This window comes from Lonchura striata, chromosome 2 (genome assembly GCF_050655825.1).
Source record: "Lonchura striata isolate lonStrDom1 chromosome 2, ASM5065582v1, whole genome shotgun sequence".
Taxonomy (NCBI): domain Eukaryota; kingdom Metazoa; phylum Chordata; class Aves; order Passeriformes; family Estrildidae; genus Lonchura; species Lonchura striata.
In genome coordinates this window covers 55,679,718-55,701,072 of record NC_140704.1, presented here as the reverse complement: position 1 = coordinate 55,701,072, position 21,355 = coordinate 55,679,718, and the positions used below count along the sequence as shown (strand labels likewise).

The 21,355-nt window shown below is 34.8% G+C and overlaps 1 protein-coding gene across 4 annotated transcripts in view; it reads left to right on the top strand.

Moving 5' to 3' along the window:
• CDH12 (cadherin 12) overlaps positions 1–21,355 on the top strand; it is a 626,739-nt gene that overhangs the window by 343,683 nt on the left and 261,701 nt on the right. The window contains exon 2 of one of the 4 annotated variants that reach the window (XM_077786157.2): positions 9,783–9,819. The exons of the other annotated variants lie outside the window; for them this stretch is intronic. The gene's annotated coding sequence lies outside the window, so the exon portion shown is untranslated. The remainder of the gene's footprint in view (positions 1–9,782; positions 9,820–21,355) is intronic. 4 annotated transcript variants of the gene reach the window in all.

Below are 21,355 nucleotides of genomic sequence, written 5' to 3'. Positions count from 1 at the left end.
GCAGTATTGTTTCTCCAGCAACAATCTTCAAGAGTCGATTAAAATAAAATCTATCATTGTCCAGAGTCTGTTTGTCTGTTTCTTTGTATGTATCCAAAGTGTTTCATTGGAGATAATTTGTTTCTGAAATTGCTTTTTGCTGTTTTTTTTTTTTTTCTCCTTTGGTCTGGGTATCCAAAGTAAATGCTACCAAAAAGCAAGTTATACTCAAATATTGCAATATCAGTAGAAGCATTTTCTGATTTCATTTTAATTTTATTTATTACTACTAAGAGGAGTTTTGGAATTAGCAGGGAAAATTCCCTTCCAAGAAATTTCTCCAATGTTGCTTTTTTAATTGTCATCTGTTAATGAAAAGAAAGTCTCAACATTAATTTCTAACATTTCTTTGTTAATTAAAAGAAAGTCTAAAAAAGAACACTAATATTAAATCTTAAAATTTAAGATTCCGTAACATATTATACCTATCTAGAAGACAGTCCTAAGAGAAGCTGAAAAGAAGTAATAAATTTTCTTAACTGGTATTTTTTAGCATGTTTTGAAGAAGTTCAAGATAGAGGATATAATTCAATGCATTCCTTTGGAATATTTAGATAATATTAGTCAATTGCATTTTTGATAGGGAAAGAAAATGACACCACTTTTATTTTAAACTGTTACTCTGGGCCTAATAGCTGTTAACAGTGTTTTAGACAAGAGGAATTGACATGACTTGTAGAATCATATAATAATGAATAGATGGATGGAAGAAATTCAGCTGGATTTTGGAGTTTGGACTAAGCTTCCATATTTGGAAAAATCACTATTTTGTTGTGTGGAAAGAAAAATGTTTGAAATATAAAGATAATATCAGGACCAAGTTTTTGTAATTCCATTGGAACAAGAAGTCTAGAAAAAATTAATTTTTAATAAATAATTTATTAAAATAATTTTAAATAATAAGGAATTTAATAAACTTTCTTCATATTTACATTTTCAATGAAATTCTTTCATGCATTTGGATTTTAGAAATGTGTGTTTCCATTCACTAAATTGACTTTCATTTAAAATGGCCTACGTAATAGTATTATTTCAAATACACATTTTTTCCCACATCCTTTTCCAAACCTTTTCCAAATTTTTCACTTCCTATGAAACCATACTAATGAATTTTTCTTCACTGATTAGTATAATCTTATTTAAGAATTTCCTTAATTTGTTTCTTTTTTTCTGGTTAACATCCTTTAACAGTCTTTACACTTAAGAGTCTGAATTTTCCCCTCATTAGACCAAGAAAAATACAAATGAAAGCATTAGGCATAGTTATTTTTACTATCAGTGTACAAATTAAAATTCTGTGAGGCTCAACCATTCTCATGTTTCTTACTTCTTCCAAGCAGATGAATTCTGGGTTTCACTTCCTTTATTTATTTTTATTTGTTATTTTTTCCTTTGTCATCCTATACCAATCTTATATCAAATAAGATATAAGCACTAAACCCAGGATACACCACTTGTCTATGTATTGTTGTTACAATCAGAAGCCTGGTTTTTAATTTAGAATTTTTGCAGGAAAATGACCCACATTATATGTGTTCATAAAAAATTACTGGGTTACTCTGTTTAGTTCAGAAGAAAACACTTTTATATTTCCCAGCTGTTTTAATAATTGCTTAACCAGAGACAAGACTTAATCTGGGATTAAAAATATATGAGTTCAACTCTCCAATCCATGAGAAAAATGAAGTTATTCCATACTCTATGTTGGAAAGGGGAATTTTATTTCTTGCTTCATAAGAATACAGAGAGCATTAATTCTCTCCAGATTACAGGGCATGTAAATGCTATCAGAAAATGAGGAATGGTCAAATAAATATCTATTGATAAACCTAGATAATGTGCCTGTTATTCTCAAAAGGTAATGAAATGCCCCATACTCACTGGAAGTCAAATGGAAACATACACATTTTATCCAAGAAGGATGTCGTGAAATTTGGTCTCATGCTTTACTATAATATAATGGAGAAATAGTATAATTATCCTAATTAAAAAAAAAAAAGTCATATGAAATGCAATGAATGCTGATGTAAAGAGGAGAATATTAAGAAGACATTGTGGAAAGAAGCAGGCAGATCTACCAGGCAGTACTGTCATGTTTCTACTGTACTACTGTACTTAAACCCCATGGATAGCAACTCTCTGCAGTGATTGGTTTATTTCTGCGTCTAGCTGAAATGCCAGAAAATTATCTTCTTCTTCAGGAGACTTCAGTGCCTTTATATAAGTGAGCATATGGGACTGGTACCTTGATGCCATACACTAGAAGGCTTGGGGTCCTCTGCTGCCTTACCCCACAGCTCTCCAATTATGTTACAAAGATCATGAAATTTATGTATGAAACAGAATATCAGAGATGTCTCTAGTCTCACAGTCTCTTAGATGTCTCTAAGAGACATCCTTTGTGTTGAGCAAGGTAGGAGCTGTTGAGTGAAACTGTTCAACAGGGATTTCTCAAATTTTCACATAACTAACAAGCAGAATTCCAGGTAAAGGAGTTGCTGAAGTAAATATTTTTCAATGTAGAATACATTTGATTTCATTCAATGAGCTCAAAACAATAAACAGGAAAAAATCCCTAGGATTTTGGTCTTCATAGTATTTTTAGTCTATAACCAGTTTGTTAGTTTTGTAACTGTATAAACATATTTTGAAAAATATCCGTGTTTATTAAATTCAAATCAAAATTCTTCAAGTTTTACATCATGAAAATGGCAGAGTTTTAATGAAGGTAGTTCTTAATATTTAATATCACTGGTCCTTCCATGAGAAGTGGAGTGTAAGGAACTTAATCTTACAGAAATGGTTTATATTTGGGAATCTTGTGGTTCTTGATAAAGTTGAATATATTTATTTGGAAGACATTATATTGAAAAGGTATTGTGAGCCCTGGTTTTGATCCAATAAGTCACTGTTTTGATAAATGGGTAACTTTTCAGCTTATCTCCAAATTTTCTAAAAGTTTTGCTTAATCACACACACCATGTGTGATTAAGGCACACATACCTTTTCCTATAAATTACTAAATTAGAATTGACAGTGAAAGAAATCAATGCTTCTTTGTAGTACAAATAATCTGTTCATAAACTCTGCGTCATTATCTAAACTTTGCCAGCATAACTATACCAAATGAGTAATTTATAAATGCATTGACCTATCGTATCAGCATTTTCTAATATTTGGAAGAGAAATAATGATTCGTATTTCACAATCCCCACATTATTTAACTCTGTGGAAAGTACAGGTAGCCCTATTCTGATCTAGAGGATAACATGCTATTATAAAATGTGTCTGATCTTTTTCTCCTAGGGTCTTTGTTTCTCTTCCCATTTCTTCCCTGTATCTCTCCTTGATGATCATGCACAGCTTACAAGGATAGAAACATGTCAGAAACTTGAGATCTCTGTAATTCTGAAATTTAATCCTTCTCCATATATTTTCAGTTTTCTACATGTATATGTAGTGTAGTACACATACCATTAATCCAATAATTCATCATTCCATGGCTGATCCATTCTAAATGCTCTCTGCATTGCCACAAACATTACCTGCTGCACAGAACTGATGACTCACACTGTCTGACAACTTGCACTACAATTTCAGGAGATATTAGAGGAGCAAATATATAATGTTGGTCATGTTAATGTTCTTGAAATGATTGATATGGTTTAATTATAAATCAAATTTTAATTTAGTTACTCTGTTCAGCCAAGTACATCTTATGAAATTTAATGTATGTAATATTAATACATAATATAATTGAGTTTCCAGTGCTGGTAGATTTGGTTGCTTGAGAATGCAGAGTAGATATTTTCATAATGACTAGTTTTATGACTGGGAACTTAGTCCCATAAAAAGGAATGCAGGAAACTGCCCTTTCTATGGTATTTCTTGTACTGGAATGGTGACATGAAGAAAAGTTGCTGTTTGAGGTCTTGATAGACAATTTTTTCCATCTGTGCCCTAGCCTTGTTAGCACTGAAATACAACATTTTTCTAAAAGTATTGTGATTCTTTCTCTTCTCTTAGGCACTGTGACTCATACTTAACCATATATATGGAAGGGTATGAGCAAAGACAACTAATAATAGCCAGTCAAGGACATCTCCATGTTATATTAATTTCCCTACTAAACAGAGGTAATAGATCATGTTTTTCCTGATACATTTCTCATGTTCAAAATGCTTTCCATGCATTCAATTTGATTTCTATATTCAGTCTTCCCTGGGTTTAACAATATTCATGTGTTTTCATGGTTGGTAGATGGTATTTATTTCTGACTTTCTCTGGAAGAATAGAAATTATCAAGACTCTGTCATATATCATGCTTATATTAAACTTCCTATTCTTTTCTTAAATTTCAAAAAATTCCCAGAAATCTCATGAGTCTGCTAGACTTCACGCCTTCAGTAGTTTAGCCTGATGGTCAAAGTAGCTGAAGGCAAGCCATTTCAATAAATACAATGTGTTGAATAGAATATGATAAATGAAAAATGAAGGTCTCTTGGAACACTCCTATGTTTTATAAAATATTGCAAAATATCTGTGATTTTCATAAGTTGAATATGATGTCTGGAGGTTTCAATGCTTAATTAGAAATTATGATTAAAGGAAACTGAGTAGACAATTGCACCATGACTTTCCTTTGTGTTTATTCTTTTACTATGAATCAAGGATCTCATGTTTTAAAAGACTTCTAATTGTAAAAATGTAGGGCAAAACTTTGTTGACCATAAATAATCATTTGGTATTCTGTACTTTACTACAATTAATAAATTCAGAGTTCAAGATAGAATAACAGTTTATCATCTTGGTAATTAAATGGTGGCAGCAGAAGGAAATATATATTTCTTCAATTTTGAATAGTAAAGGAACTCTGCAGAATCAGGTATGTTTGGTTTTACTTAAAAATTTCTTCTGATCTTTTATCTGCTAGGGATAATTTGCCTTTTTTTTTGCAGGTTTCTCTTATTAACAGTATAGGGATGCCAGTGGAGATTTGAGATTTGGATTTTTAAAGAGATTATTTCAATGTATGTTTTTGCTCAGTATTAAGTAACTTTAAGAATAATTGCTTTGGTTCTATATACCTCTGACTTTTAAAAACTAACATGCATTTTAGGTCGATATTAATGAATTACCTCTTAATTTCATTGATGAATTCTTAGCTATTTCTTGTTTGACTACTAAAGATATAACAACTCTAATTTTGTTTTCCGCTTCCATTTGTTTGCAATCTTTCAAGGTAACGATTACAGGCTCAGACTTTCAGTCACCACTTTCAGTAATACTAGAAAAATTTCCACATACATATTATTCATTGGAAGCTGTATAATCAGATAAAATATATACATGCATTTGGGCTGGAGGAAAATTATGGTTCTTAATTTGCTTATAGGGATGCTGGTTCTCGAAGAACAGGAGATTAATAGTGTGTCTTGCTACAGTGACAATAAAATTAATTTTATATCAAATTTAATTAGCAACATAGAATCCTAATAATCCTAAATACTTCCTTGAACACTATTATTGGACAAAATGTACAACCCATAACAGTTAATGTACCAGTGATGATAAAGATGTGGCAGAAACTGTAAAAATTCTTCAGCTATCCTTTCTCATACTCTCATCTTCTACTCTTTTAGTCCCTTATCTTTATACTGGTATTTATAAAAATAAATGGTATTGTCATGACCCTGTAAAATTGATAAAAATCCCATTGGAGTAAATGTTCAGAGAATCAAGTCTCAATTTCTAAAATGTTAAATACCTTTAGTATTCTTATTCTGGGACTCCCAGTAGATGTAAATTTTTAGGAAAAATGTTAGAAAATTAGAATGAATATACTAATCATTTTGAAATAGAACTTTAAGGAGAAAATTTACAGCTCTGCTTTTAAAAGTAAACAAACATACAAGCCCATTTCTAGTTCTTAACTGTTCCTACCTCTACTTATTTTCTATATCCTATTTTTTTACTTTCTTAGTTATCCTCAATGCTGAACTCTGACAGGCATTTTGGGAAAGTGTGCAATAGAAAATATGTAGCATGAAATATTGTGGCAAAGTAATTTTTTTAAAGCTGCTTCCAGCCAGGCATAAATCTTTCTTCTTTCCATAAGATTCCTTCTAGTGTATATTTTCAATATTGTTAGGGTCCTTTTTATATTTTATAGTAAAATAGAGAAGGCAAGAGAGAGAGAATGTTTTCTAATGGGTGGGAAAATTCCGCCTGGTAGTGTGTTCATGCATTTATGTTTGAGGGGCTGTGTAACAAATTGTTCCTTCTTAAAAACAAAAACACCTGTTCCTAATTTTCTTTTTCATTAAGAATTACCTATAGATCTATAGGTAATTAGGAATTACCTATAGAAAAGCAAAAAAAAAGCAAGTCCCACTGTATCTCAGACATATATTTTGGAAAATCTTCCTCTTTATGAGGTTCTCATTGCAGTGACTATCTCAGCCCTAAGTCTCATGGGGGCAGGGCTGTGCAGAGCATTTCCAGAGTGCCATTTTTAGTGCCAGTTTGAAAGCAAGAGACTCTGGGCCATACTTTGAAATATCATTCAGTGACTGTTTGATGGGACTGGAGTAATTATTTAATTTATAATTCCCTAAACACTGAATACATTTTGAATCTCTAATGCTGGTTTTATTAGACCAGAGACTAGAAGCATGAACTTTTAAAGGTACAGAGCTCAGGTAATGACATAAAGCTAGGAAAGAATGCGAAAATAAATTTCTCCTGCTTTTTTTTTTTTTTTTTTTTTATTTTTGCAGAGTTCTCTTGTCTTCCAGGCTTGATATTAGGCCAGGTTTTGAGGATGGATTAGTGCAAATGAATATTGTTGATCCATTGAAAGTGGCTAACTACCATTTTGGAGATGTGTATGTTTGAAAATATTTTTTTCTTCCCCCCTGTATGCTCTCCCAAGGCAACATTTTTACTGTCTCATGAGCTCCTTGCTTGTCTGCACACCAGAAAATGTCTCTGGCACCTAGGCACTCTTTCTGCTTGCATGAGGGAATAGTCTCCCCTTCCTCCAAAGGCTCCTTCTGATCCAAGACAAAAAGCAACATCTATCTGCCTCCTGCTTGGATCTGGGCTTTTAAAGAAATGGGGCATGGTGGTTCACAGTGACTGTGTTAAGCAGTGCCCATTCTTGGCACCTTTTGAAATCAAAGGTCAGAGGTTCTCAGAAACAGGTTTGCAAAAACCAGTTCAGCTCAGTAGGTTTGTATTATAACATGAATGGATAGGAAGGAAACTGTTATTCAATTATAATATGGTCATTTAGTGAAGGGGCATATTTTTTGTTGCTACCTCTGTCTTTTTAAATGGAAAAGCTGTCTGCCTTGTTGCTTTCTAAATGGCATTTCAGGATGTTTGACCAGTAAATTACATTTGGTTGATGCTTTCCATGCTGCAAATGTATGCAGTGCCTACACTGATGTCTTAAGTAGAGAGTAGTACCATCAAGAGGGCTGGTAGAAGTCAGGTAACATTTGTGCTGCCTTTTAAGATGTTTTCACTGGCCTCTTGGAGGCAAGTCTGACCAAAGTTTTCTGGGGAAGATTTTCTAGAGTCTAACCATTTGTGTGCATAGATAGCAGCATTCACATAGCCTGTGCTTTTCCTGTTTTCAGACTCTTTGTTTTTTTCTTCTGGACCCATGTTTCTTCTGGCACAATGTAGCCTTGGGCATTAATTCCAAATGTAAAGTGCTTGGTCGGACTTTCCTGACACGATCCAGAATGACTGGTAATTATACTGGATGTGGGCTGCCACTGCTGTGCTGGTACTATGTTCCAGTTTCTGTCTCTCATGCTTTCATTTGTTCCCTGTCTTTGCCTGAAATGAAAGGACTCATTTAGTTCAATGTATTTACCTGAAGAATTATGGTTTGGTCCCTTGTCTGGAAGGTTGGTTGGAGGCATTTGGCATGGAATCAGTTTCAGTGGATTGTGGCTGCCTGTTCTTATTGTATGAGGTTGCCAGTTGTAGTTTATAGTCTGCGTGGAGCAGCTAATCTCTCTCTGGTGTAAAGGACAGAGCTGGGTTGCTGTATACTATACATTAAATCTCCTGCCAGCTGGAAAGATTACTAGGCACTCTGGAAGATTTTTTTTCCTAAAGTAAGGACTTCTACGTAGTTTCTATATGTAGCTTTTTTCTTCTCTTGATTATCTCTTAGCAACAGGCTTGAAGAGTGTTAAGAAGATTAAATGAATAAATGAAAAAGGAGACTGGTGGGAATTCTTTTTAACTCACTCCAGAATAGGACAGAACAAATGGAAACAGATGTAGCATTGATCTACATCTGACCATCATTGCATCCCACAACTAACCAATAAAGGATGGAGCAACTGCAGATGTGCTCTACTGACATTCATCACAACTGTGTGGGTGTATAACTGTTTGGAAAATTATGGCTGGGGGGAGGGGGGAGTGGGCATGGAGAAAAGCCCCTCTGAGTCTTTCCTTAGCTGATTATATATGAATTCAAAAGAAAAATCAGGGTTGTGCCAAGTAAAATTTACAAGAGGACGAGGTACACTATAGATTTTTTTTTTTTTTCTATTTGAAGTTAAAAAGGAGGCAGCTAAGGAAGTGTTTTCTGTGTAGATTGAAATTAATCCATAATGTAAAAATAAGAAGAATTAGTGATACAGTGAAATTTAGCCCTTTTTCATTCTTCATCTTCCCATGCAATGTTTGAAATAGATGAAAAGTAGTGAATTGCTAGTTCATGAACACTTGCAATAAAGTGTAAGAATGGCTATACTGAGTCATATATCACCATAATCTAATATGCTGTTTCGGACAGTGATCAAATGTGAAGGCCTAGAAAAGAGTATAGAGAGTGATTGTGTTCCTCTACTTTGGCACAGCACAAATGCTTTGTCAATTTCTGGTCTCCTCACTACAAGAAGGACATTGAGGAGCTGGATCATGTCCAAAGAAGGGCAACATAACTGGTGAAGGGTTTGGAGCACAGGTTTTATGAGGAGCAGCTAAGGGAGGTGAGGGTGTTCAGCCTGGAGAAAATGAGGCTTGTGGGAGACCATATCACACTACAACTGCCTGAAGGGAGGCTGTAGCCAGGTGAGAGTCAGTGTCTTCTGCCCAGCAAAAAACATTAGACAAGAAGAAATAGCCTTATATTTCCAGGGAAGTTTATAATGGATATTAGGGAGAATATCCTCACTTAAAGGGTTCTCAAGCACTGGAGCACACTGGTCAGGGAAATGCTCAAGTCACCTTATTGGTATTCCAAAGGCATGTAAATGTGACACTTAGAGGCATGGTTTAGTGGTGGACTGGGCATTGTTAGCTTTACAATTAGGCTTGATGTTCTTAAAGGTCTTTTTTTAACCTCCATGATTCTATAATTCTTTTGTGGCTTTACAATATGTCTTTCCAGACTTCCTCAATCTTCAGGTCATGGACTCTTGATATGAATGAACATCTTATCTAGGTATTTAGCAACCTGCTGTAGATCAGTCTTCCATGACCTTTTCAAGTTTACCCTGAGCCTCCTTTGAAACAAGCAATCAATTTTGGTTTGGCAAGAAGTTCTACAATTCAGCCATTGGCTTTGAGCTTGACTCCTCCTGGCTTATCTTTCTATCCCCTATCTTGTTTCGAAATACACTGTTTAACCCTGTCCACCTCTTTTTACTTGTTGCTTAATTTTATAAAATTTTACCACATCTTCCAGCCTTTTTTTTTTTCCCCCCCAGGATGCAGAGATCAAATTCACTCAGGCATTCAGTGTAGGTAAGACACTCCATTCCTTTGTTTATCTCTTAAGTTCCTGAGATGTAGATGGAGGGAAGGGCCAGAACTGCACGTAATATTGAAGAAGCAGATGTACCATGGATTTATGCTTTGGTATGGTTATATCAAGGCCAGGTGTATTATCAGGACTACCTGTATATTTCAGAGATCTCACTGTAGGTTTGTGAGTCAGTGCAGGCCCAATTTCATCTCTATAGGTAGACTCAGAGCATGATCCTGCTTCCTCCAGTGAATTGAAAACTAGGAGGTTATGCTGAATATCCTGTTTTGTGAGGAGGTCCAAAGAAGGTAGCCTTGGTTCCCAAAGGACAAAGCCCAAAAGCAAACAAGTGATTTTACATGTGTATGTCTTTATATCCTCTTTAGACTTAAAACAGGTCTAATATATAAATGAAGTGATATAACATCAGTTATGTGTAAACCACCTGTGAGTCCAATTATTGCTCCTTCATTTTGAAGAAAAGAAAAAAAAAGGTAATCTGGCCCATGACAGAGAAATCATTTGATAGCAAAAATATTATAGATAATACACAAAATGAGTTTTTCATTTTGTTTAGTTATTGCCATAACTTGAATAATTTTATTGGGATCCGTGGTCTTTTGCTTTTTTTGAAGACCTGGGTCAATAAGGACAAGCTAAGTTGAATTTGTAGCAGTAAAATTAACATTACAGAAGTATTTATTAATGCTTCTGCAAATACATTTTCTGATTGCAAAGATCAGGAAGAGCTTGAGCCTCAGTGTATTTATTAGCTGCATGTGTAATTACAACCAAAAGTAGAGCAATCTAAAATTGTTAGAACAAATTCAATTAACTAGGAGTTGCTTTGTCTGAAAGTGAGCTACTTGAATAGTTGTCAATGTTATGGCTAAAGAAGACAACAATAAATTGTTCTTTTTAAGGAGGCCTTTCCAATGCAGCAAGTAAAAGGCTCAGTGTTCTTAACACTAGAAGACAATCTTGCTCCTAAGTTGACACATAGGTCCCCTGGTTTCAGAACAAGATCTGAGAAAGGGTCAGTTAGAGTGGAAAGTATTCTCCAAGCTTTTGAATAGACTTTTTTCACTCCACTCTTGTACATCCAGTGCTATATATATTTTTGTCTTTTCTTTACTTTCTTATTTCATCTCCAAAACAAAACACTTCTTTAAAGCCAGTGGCAGCTATTTAGTATATTTGAGGGATCTTCTTTATTTCTATTTATTACCTTTGACAAAGTTTTCAAATTATGCCATACTTGTGATGAATATTGTTGTTCAGAGAATATCTTATACACAAATACCAATGCAAGTCAACAAATTACCTTTCAAAGGAGTAAAAGAATCTAGATGAGGAGCAGCAAAAAGAACAGTTGATCAGAAGAAGCCAAAGTGCTTTCCATGCCATTTTTAACTTGACTTTCATTACTGTATTTTTTAAAAGCCAAGGTCCATATCTGAGAAGTATAATGAAGCTCATGGAAATATTCTGTTTACTTATTAACAATGAAGAAATTGCTTCATTTTAAGTTTGGATACGTTCAGTAGTATACTTCAGCTGATCTCAAGGACTCAGCACAGACTTAAAGGTTTTTCTTAGTTGCTTGCAATAAGGAATAAAATAGAGTATAGAGCAAGAATTTTTATAATAGTAATTAAACAAAGGGCCTGTCTTCACAAGTTAGATGTTATGCTGCAAATTTATGAACCCTGCTAAGTTAGTAGCACAGATTACTAAAACAGTACATTCAACATATGATCCATATTCAGCAGATTCATAAACAGCATATTCAACATGTTTCAATGAAGTACATCTTTAAAAATAGTCTGTTGAAATCCCTAAAATCCTTAAAAGCGATTCACTTCCTAGCCAGAGATTAATAACACCATGATGTTATTTGTACTGTTACACTTCTTAATTAAGCAGCACACAATGAGTTTACACAGGCACTAAAAAATCCCTTCTTAAAAAGGTTTTATGAAACCACTTGTAAACATCCACAGCAAAGTAAAGCTCAGTGGATCTATCAGCACAATATTAGCTCTATTTGCATGTTATAAAAATACAGGTACTCATTTAGTGGCACCTTATAACTTTAATAAAAGAACAGGGACAGTATAATTAGGAAAGAAAGGACAAGCAGAGTGTTGCGGATTTATCAGCACTGCAAAGTTACTGTGACTCATTGCTATGAGAAGATTTAATTAGCCATCAATCACACTGAACATTTAAATGATCACATACATATTGTGATGTACAACATGCAGAACTGCTTGAGGCATCAAAAAAAAACCAAAAACCAACTGTATAGAAACCAGTGTCAAATGTTCCATTTGTTAAAACTGCTCTTTGACTACATTTATTATTTAAGGTAGGGATATGGAATTTATGAAGCCAACTGAGATTAAAATGTGAAGTACTTTGCAGGTTATGGAAATGCTGGAATGACTATAAACCTTCAGTTTTAAACGATAAGTTTTATGCTGGAAAACAAATTAGAAAGCCAATGAGAAATAAACCAGAAATAACTCTTTTTCTATTATTATCAGTATTCGTATTATTACTCAAAATAATTTTACCATTACTTTTTCTCATTTCCTAAGAGAAGGTGTGATGTTTGCAAAAAGAGTCTATCAAGGGAAGCAATAATCTGAAAGAAGGGATTGATTTATTAACCCTTAGTATAAGAGTGAGCTCACTGGCTTGGAGTGTCTTGAAATTGAGATGGTTTAATTGCTCTGTTAGCTTAGCATTCCAGAAGATCTATTATTATAATTAATCTTTAGCACTGCTTCAATATTTTAGCTGTTAAAGGAGTTGAGATTCTAATACAGATCAAAGGTTTAATATGTATATATAGTGTCTAGCTTTAAACATCTGGGTAAGAATCCAGCTGGGTCTAGTTTAGTAGATTCCTGAAATTGATAGCTAAAGAAAGGGAAGTACTCTGAATTAATCTCTCCAATAAATACTGAAAATTTTACACCTCTCTAACTTCATTAGGAGATTAGCCTGGTAAATTAGCCAGCTAATTCAGGTGTTTGAAATGCAGTTAAATTAATAGTCCCTTAGCCTCCTATTTGGGTTGCTGTGGTACAAAGCCTGGCTGTGACAAAATTGGTTTTCCAAACTTTCAGGTTTCTCAGAGTGTTTCAAGCCTCTACCTAAGCTATTACAATTGTACAAGAATAATGTACTCCTCATTCACAAGGAAGCAAACGTGCCCAAATTCTTAATTGCTGTTATGTGAAAAAGCCCATAAAGTGCCTTAAATATTTATAACACATCGGATCTCCTACTAGTCATTCTCAATGTTCCCACAGGAATTTTAGTAAACTGTTTTATTATTCTTTATTCTTCATTCTTACTGTTGTACAAATGTATTCCAAGATAGTATAACCCTATGTTTCAGTCATCTTCTGCATTCTGTTTTGAAAACAGAAGATTAGTTTACTGCTCATCTACTATCAAACATATTTTAAGATGTTATCTCTATTGTGAGATGACAATTGCAGATAAAATACTACTGCTAAATGACCTGTCTATAGAATAAAACAAAAAAATGGAAATATGACACCACGGAACACTGGTTTTGTTATTGTTACATGTAAAATAAACTTTATTTAGGCCTTCTAAATGCCTATGTCTATTAAAATACAACTATACACAAGAAAACTGACATTTTCTTGCCATCCAGAATAAAAAAATCCCACAGAGAGAAACTTCCTCTTGAGTGATGTACAGTGCTTACCCTTTTTGTAACTTGACATTATTTTCCAGACTTGTATGTCTTGCTGTAATTCAGAAAATTCAGAAAAAGTTGACAGTATGCAAAGCTGTATTGATTTCAGGTGTTGCTGAAGGTGAGGAAGGATGACAAAATACAACTTTCAGCACGATGCTCCAAAGGACTTGGTATGACCATCCTTATATTGTAACTTTAGAACCACATTTAATATGATAAAATTTATGGTGAAATCACAGGATTTTGCTGACTACATCAAAGACCTTTGCTTATTTTGACATTTACCCATCATCTTTTTTATCTTTGTAGGATTTTCCTGTTTACTTTTTTCTCTTTTATTTTCTTTACATGTATTTTATCTGAAAGTAAATATGTTTACTTCTGATTCATTGAACATCTGATTTATTTGACATAGGAAAAGTTAAAAAATAGCATTTTTATTGAGTATAGCTTGCATGCCAATACACTGTGAATCTGATATTCAGTAGCAAAAGATTATGATATTTACAGGTCTTATAGCATATATTTTATAAATTTGATAAGACTAGAACACTGATATTTTAAAAGGTGGTGAAGGTGTACAGGGAGAATGGGGAATGGTTTCCAAGGAAAAGCAGCAGAGTCAGTATTTAATATGGATGATGGGGCTGATTTAAAAACTGCATGGCCAGGTATGATGAAACAGTGTTTGTTCTGCCTAGCAGAAAGCAAGGAAATCATAATTTTGGCTTTTTTTAATCTTCTGAATTGATTTGATTCAGAAGCCAAATGTTAATTGACTGAATTTAATATTATCCAATATGACAATAGCCTTTCATTTTTGCTATGCTGCCAAGTGCTCTTGGCTCCAGGTACAGAGGGGGTCAGAGGAGCCAGAGATGATTTCTCTCTGTTAAGGTTACTTTCTTTCAGGAAATTCTCAGTAGGTATCTTAAGTCATCCATAAATTTATTACATACGTTATATATTTCTTTCTGAACTTTTTCAGATGGTTGGGACTGTTAGAGTCCCATATGAAACAGACTGCAGTAGACATGACATTCAGACTATATACCATTATGCGCCAATTTTGGCTAGGGTAGAGTTAATTTTCTTTGCTATTGCTGGGAAAGGTCTTCATTTTGGATTTGTGCTGAAAGCAAGATTGATAGTAAATAAACATTTTTTTTTATTGTTGAGTAGTCCTTATCGAAGTCAAGGCTGTTTCTGCTTTTCTTACTGCCCTAGAAGTAAGAATTTTTGAAGGGAACATGGCCAGGGCAGCTGATCCCAACTGACCAAAGGGAGATTGCAAACTTTATGGCATCATGTTCTGTATGTAAAGCTAGGGGAAGAAGAAGGGAAGTGGGGGATATTGAGGGTGATGGCATATGTCTCACAAGTAACTGCTGTTCATCAGAGAGCCTTATTTTCCTGGAAATGGCCTGGCCAGGGGAAGTGGAGAATTAATTTCTTGTTTTGCTTTGCTTGTGGGTGTGACTCTTTCCTATGAATATATCTTTATCTCAACCAGCGAGTTCTCTGACTTTCTGATTCTCTTACCCATCTCACCAGAGAGGTGATCAGGGAGCTGTATGGTACTTCCTTGCCAGCTGGAGTTAAACCACAACACTACCCAGTTTAATGCATTAAAAAAAAAATTAACTCACACAACAACTACAAAGCTGCCTTTTCTTCCTTAGGATTTAGTTACATTAGTTTAGTTGCAAAGCAAGAAACTCATCTTTTCTCCTCACAGGGAAGACTAGAGGCTACAAAGAATGAATGTTTTATATCTTTCCTCCTCTATGCTGGCTTTTTGTGGTAATTTCAGAATGACCTTGCCTGACCTACAGAGCACAGAGTTGTTACATGTCATACTCTGACTATAATTCTGTTTCTCCATGGATAATAGGTGTGAGCCTGTATGGCACTTGCCTTCTTGGTGTCTGGTTATTTTTAGATTTGAAGATCTTTTAAATTCTTTGAAAAAGTAGCAGATTTCCTGTAACTCTTCAATACATATGATAAAAAAAATTATACCTGGTTATCCAGTGTTAAGGGTTTTTTGTTTTTTTTTTTTAATTCAGTCACAGTCTTACAGACTAGAATATGCCTTTTCTACTTTACTTTTTTCCTACACAAGTTTCCAGGTGAGTGGACTGGTTAAATAGAACTGCCTTAGAAGAGGTGGCCATATTGCTGACCCTGGCCATCTGTCCCCTAAAGAAATGTGCTTTTCAACTGATGTGTGCAGTTTAGAGTGTTGCTCCTTCTAGAGGATGGGTTTGGAATAGAAAGGATAGAGGACAGTCATTGCTGAAAGAGGAATGAAGCTTTTGACTATTACTAATGAGCTGTAATGAGAGTTACTTCTCTCATCATCTAGAAGCAGAACACTACCTCCTGCCCAAATTGACCAACAGACTTGTGTTTCTCTCCTGAGAAGTGTGGTTTCAGACCTCCTTTGCCTGTGTGCAATTGTAGACTTGCACAGGAGATTGTGTGGGAGAATAGGTTAGCTTAGGAACACATCCAGTATCCCACATGTGAACAAACAGTTGGAGAGGCAGGAGACTTGTACCTCACTTTGGTCTCCAGAAAACTTGACTGGAACATTTTCATGGGCAGACTGTATCTTCTTATTCTTGCTAAGTAAAGTCTACAGTTAAGCAATCAAGCTTTCTGTGCCTGGAGTGATGAATCTCCAGGACCAATAGAATAACACTTAGATCAGATCATAACACATCTGTATCATCACTGTCTTCCCAATTCTTGTCCAAGCATCATATAACTGTCAGATTCATACCTTGTGTTAGTTTTGAATGAAAGGAGGCCAGAGGACATGGACTATGAACATCGATGTACTATTCAGAGGATTACTTCCCAGCTAATGCATCTTGGAATTAAAATTCTCAATTTAAGTCTTTTTAAGTAGTTACGCAATACTTGCAACTGTTTCATATAAAACAAACATCTGTAGGACAAAGAATTACTTACATAGACTTCGCTAATTAAATATTCCTATAAATAACAGCAAGAAAATTTTTACAGTACACAGGACAAGATAAATTGAAACTTGCAATGGAACATTGATCCATCACCAAGTGGAAATCTTTTAAATGTAAAGCCTTCATTTAATTTAGGCAAAATCAAAAATAACATCAATGGATCTTCTACAATTCTCCCAAGACCTTGTCCGGAAACATAATACAATTTTCATGCTGTCCAGTGATGGATCCAGTTAATGGAATAACCTTATAAACTTTAGTGTTCTAATTCATATTCAGGGGTAATATAAATATCATCTGTCCTTCCCTTGGGCTGTAGAACATTAGGCTAACCTATTTCTTCATAGCTCAATGTGCTGTGGTTGCTCTAGCTGTCTGATGTATTGATTATTTTAAAATAAATGGTGTTATTTTAGGCATAGAAGATTTCTTTAGTAGATCTGCAATGTGTTAGACTGAAAACTGCACTGAAACTTAAAAAGTTGAGTCTGTTCCAGAGATGTACCAGACCCAAAGAAAAAAAAAAATTATTTATCCAAAGAATTCTCCCTATCAGATTTGTCACCTCCAATGTTTCTTCATGTTGAGATGTCTAAATAAGAGTTCAAGTCATCATAGTCTTTATTTTCATTTAATGAGTACTCTCACTTTTCCATAAATCTTCCTTGCACCATAATCCTCTATGGGTCAGTCTAATTTCTAAAACCTATGAAGAGTGAACATAAAATGTGAATCTGCACAATTTTTGATTTACTACTTTCAGCTTTCACATGATTCACATTTTACACATTTATTAACATGGTAAACAGTAATTTAGATTATCCTCTGGGTGGAGGTCTGAGGTGTACTTGGCCTCATGGGGTGCCTGAAGGGGTCAGCACATGTGTCCTGTAGTTCTTAGTTTCAATCTAAGAATGGCTGCTGAACACCTGCAGCCCATCAAGTAAGGGGGTTTCAGCTGGGGATTCTCACTACAGGCTATGGTGGAATTCTAGGGAAATGAATCCCAGAGACAAATTTTTATCAAATAGCCTTCCATCACTACATTGTCCTCCCAGAAATGCCGAGGCAAGTATACCCAGATGAAGTTTAATAGAAGTAAGCAGTTCTGTCATTCCTTGCACAAAAATGTCAGTCTGACTTATGGGTACTCCTACAACTATGATGAAGCAGGAAGAGACAGGCATGGGAATTAGACAGAATGATAAGCTTGAATCAAACCAAGGGAAAACTCTTCGCTATCATACCTTGTTTTGGAAGAAAAGACATTCATTTTTAAGTCAGAAAAGACATTAATTTCAAGGAAGAATTTTTAAATAATAGGGCTGAGCTCTAGGAAGTAATGCAGGGAGCAATGAAATGCAGGATATGGAGAATAGAGAACTGCAAAGGAAGGTGAGATACATAGTGCATTTGTATGGCAGTTAAGATAAAGCAAGTTTCAGTCTTATATTGAGCATAAGTCTTCTGTGGAATGTTCTATTTTATATGTGCATAAGGTGCTGAAGAAAAGCTCTCTTTTTTTCCCTTCACCCAGCCTTCCATATCCACCTGGTGCATAGCTCAAACCAGAAGGTTCTAAAGATCCAAAGGAAACTGTTGCTATTGAAGGGAGAGAAATGAGAGAAAATAAATGAAAGAAGATGAGAATGATATGATGCTTGTTAATGAAGGGAGGGTTTTTTGCATACAAGGATTGCTATGCAGTCACTTCTTTCCTAAGACTGTGAAATTTATGAGAAACCTCCAGCTACTTGCAGATAAAATGTTTACTTATCCATATCTGAGGGTCAATGTCTACTAATTAAGAAAATTTTCCCATCCTTTTCAAAGAAGCTTTATAAGAAACATTCTAGGAAAAGATTTACTTGTGTATTGATTCACTGGGATGATGCTTTGTTTCAGTTCACGTATAAGCCCAGCAGATTTGAAGCAGGACTCCTGTATATTTCTTTTCGAACCAGTGAGTTTATAGCAGCCAAACACTCAGCACTGCAGTAATGAGTGCATTACTAGATATGTAATGTTCACAGCCTTTCAGGACCATCAGGTTTTAATAGTTGCTGGTGCGTGTAGTGTATAAGATAAAGTATATGGTTATGGTTGTGTGCACGTCTCAAATATGCACAGTATTATATGTGCCTGCTACCTTCGTGCACAGTAAAACAGAGAGGAGAAAGGGAAAGTAATGACCTGGCAAGCTTTCTTTTGGGTGGCTAACAGAGAGAGCACTATCTAAAATCACAGGTTTAGAATTAGATGCCAAAATAATTTGTGCCTCCATCCTCAGCTGACAGTCACCCTCATCCTGGAAGTACTTTTGCATTCCCAGACCTGTAAAATATCTGTAGTTGTGCTTAAGCTTCTAAACTGAAGTCGGTAGGATCACTTACAGGCTTGAAAGTTTGATATTTACTGAATTGAAAAACTAGGGCTCATTGCTTTGCAATGGAATAACCTTACAAATAAACCTTATAAACCTTAAAATGCAAGGACTTAATTATTCCTTGTTTTTCAGACATGCCATATAAAATCAACTTGCTGTTGATGTCAACAAAAATAATCTTTCTGGCACTGGCCTGTAATGTGTTAACTAGCCTGCTCCAGCTCTAATGGTAAAGCTGAAATGGTTGGGCATATTTACAGTCAGGATTGAATTTGTCTCTCCATAACACTCTAAAGAGAATTAAAGGGCTATGAGAAATAATTAGCTGATGCCTGTCATATTCTTTGAAGATGAAAAATACTAAGTGCTACTGTGGTTACTGTAACAGTCCTTTCCTTTGAAAATGACTGCATGTAATCAAAATGTTAGAACCACAAACAACACCATGGTAACTGAATTGTATTGGCAGAGAAAATACAAGTTTGTATGATGATGAGGGTTGCTGACATGTTCTTTGCCATCTCTTCTCAATTCCATATAAGCAGCAAAATGTATGAAGCACAGGAGTAGTTTTCTTTCTCTCTGCATTCCTAATGAAAATATTAGGTGACTGAGATGGGAAGAGAAGGCACTTACTCAGTGTGCTCTGAAATTTTCTTATACAGAATACTTTGGGAGTGAGATTTGGAGCCCTGAAAAATTGACAGTCTAGAAAGATTAATTATCCTGTTGCAAATTATCCTTCTTATTTTATTTTTTCCTGAGACAAACTGCATTTACCATGACATACCAACAGGGTTAGTATCTCAGGGACTGTGGATTGATTTATGAGGTTTTGTTCTGATGTCCTGGCTCTGTTAGTTCTCTCTTTGTGCACCTTCAACTGTTGCTGAACCCCAAATACTGCAGAGAAATACTTTTAGAAAACAAATGGAGGAAAAATGTGAGAGACCTTTACAGCATCAGGATTGTGGAAAATTTACCTTCACACCTGTCCTGGATTGATCCCAGCCAGCAAAAAAGCCCCACACAATTGCTCACCCTCTCCTCTACCACTGGGATTGGGAAAAGAATTGGAAAAGTTAGAGGTGGAAAAATTATGGGTCTACATAAAGACATAAAGTTTAATAGGGAAAGCAAAAGCTGTGCATGCAAGCAAAGCCAAATAAGGATTTAATTCAGTGCTTCCCAAGGGCAGGCAGGTGTTCAGTCATCTCCAGAAGAGCAGGGCCCCATGACACATAACGGTGACTTGGAATGAGAAACATCATCACTTCAAATGTATGATTTTTAGAATTTTCCTCTTTATTCTGTAAAGAAGTTCATCATCTTGGTAGGATGGGAGAAAGATTTGTTCTTTTGTTTGGTCTTTTAAATTAATATTTACATTATTATAGGTTATCCCCAGCCTAGCAAGTAAGAAGACCCTGCAAGTCTTTATACTTTTTGCAATTCTTAAAAAAATGAAAGATGAAAAAGATAGACATTAATTTAGATCACTAATCACAGGCAATGGCTGTGTTAGATGTTGTCTTATATGCAGATAAAATCTATTTATCTTGTATCCAGAATCCAAATCTGTGGTCAAATTTCACCTTTGCATATCTCAAGTTAAGAGGTATGTAGATGAGACAATACAGAGCTATATTATTAGGCGCTTGCTGAATTATGATTTATTTTGGCTGTTCTTCTTTTTATCTTTTGAACAGACAAGCAAATTAAAGATGTAAAATCTAGCAAAGTCTGCCAAGGTTGATATTTTGGCTGAATGGAGTTGGTATGTCAGAGGTACACATTGATAAAAAACATGAGCCAAATATACTCTGTCTGGGTAACTTACTAAAATACAACCAGTGAAAGCTGGACAAATAACTGATCTTTTGATTCCTATTTTTTTCTCAACATTAGAAAAATATGATGAAATCTGAGTAGTGTGAATAAGTCAAAAATTTTCATTAACTGAAATGTCAAATACCTATATGTCAAAGTGTTTGTGTCGTTTTTTCCCCTTTATTTTTTAAGTCATAGCCAAATATTTTTAGAGATTTCATCTGTTATTTTAAAAACAGATGTTTTTAAATTTTTTTAATTAAAAAAAACTGAAACAATTTGTAATGCAGATCTGTGTCACCTCTTGGAAATACTGCAGTGCTACTCTTAACTTTGAAATGATCAAATTAGCTGGCAAGCTATCTCCAATTTAATTTCCTTTCCCTGTTTTATGATGTCCAGATGGCTACAGAACATGTCCTGAATACTGTCAGTATTTGGACTTGTCAAGGAGCTGCATGGATATCAGTGGCTGCTTCACTGTCCATGTTTGAGACTTTGCAGACAGGAAGATTATATAGAAGAATGCACTAAACATGCTATTTAAATGCAATATTTTTCCAACAGCTTGACAAAATGCTTCT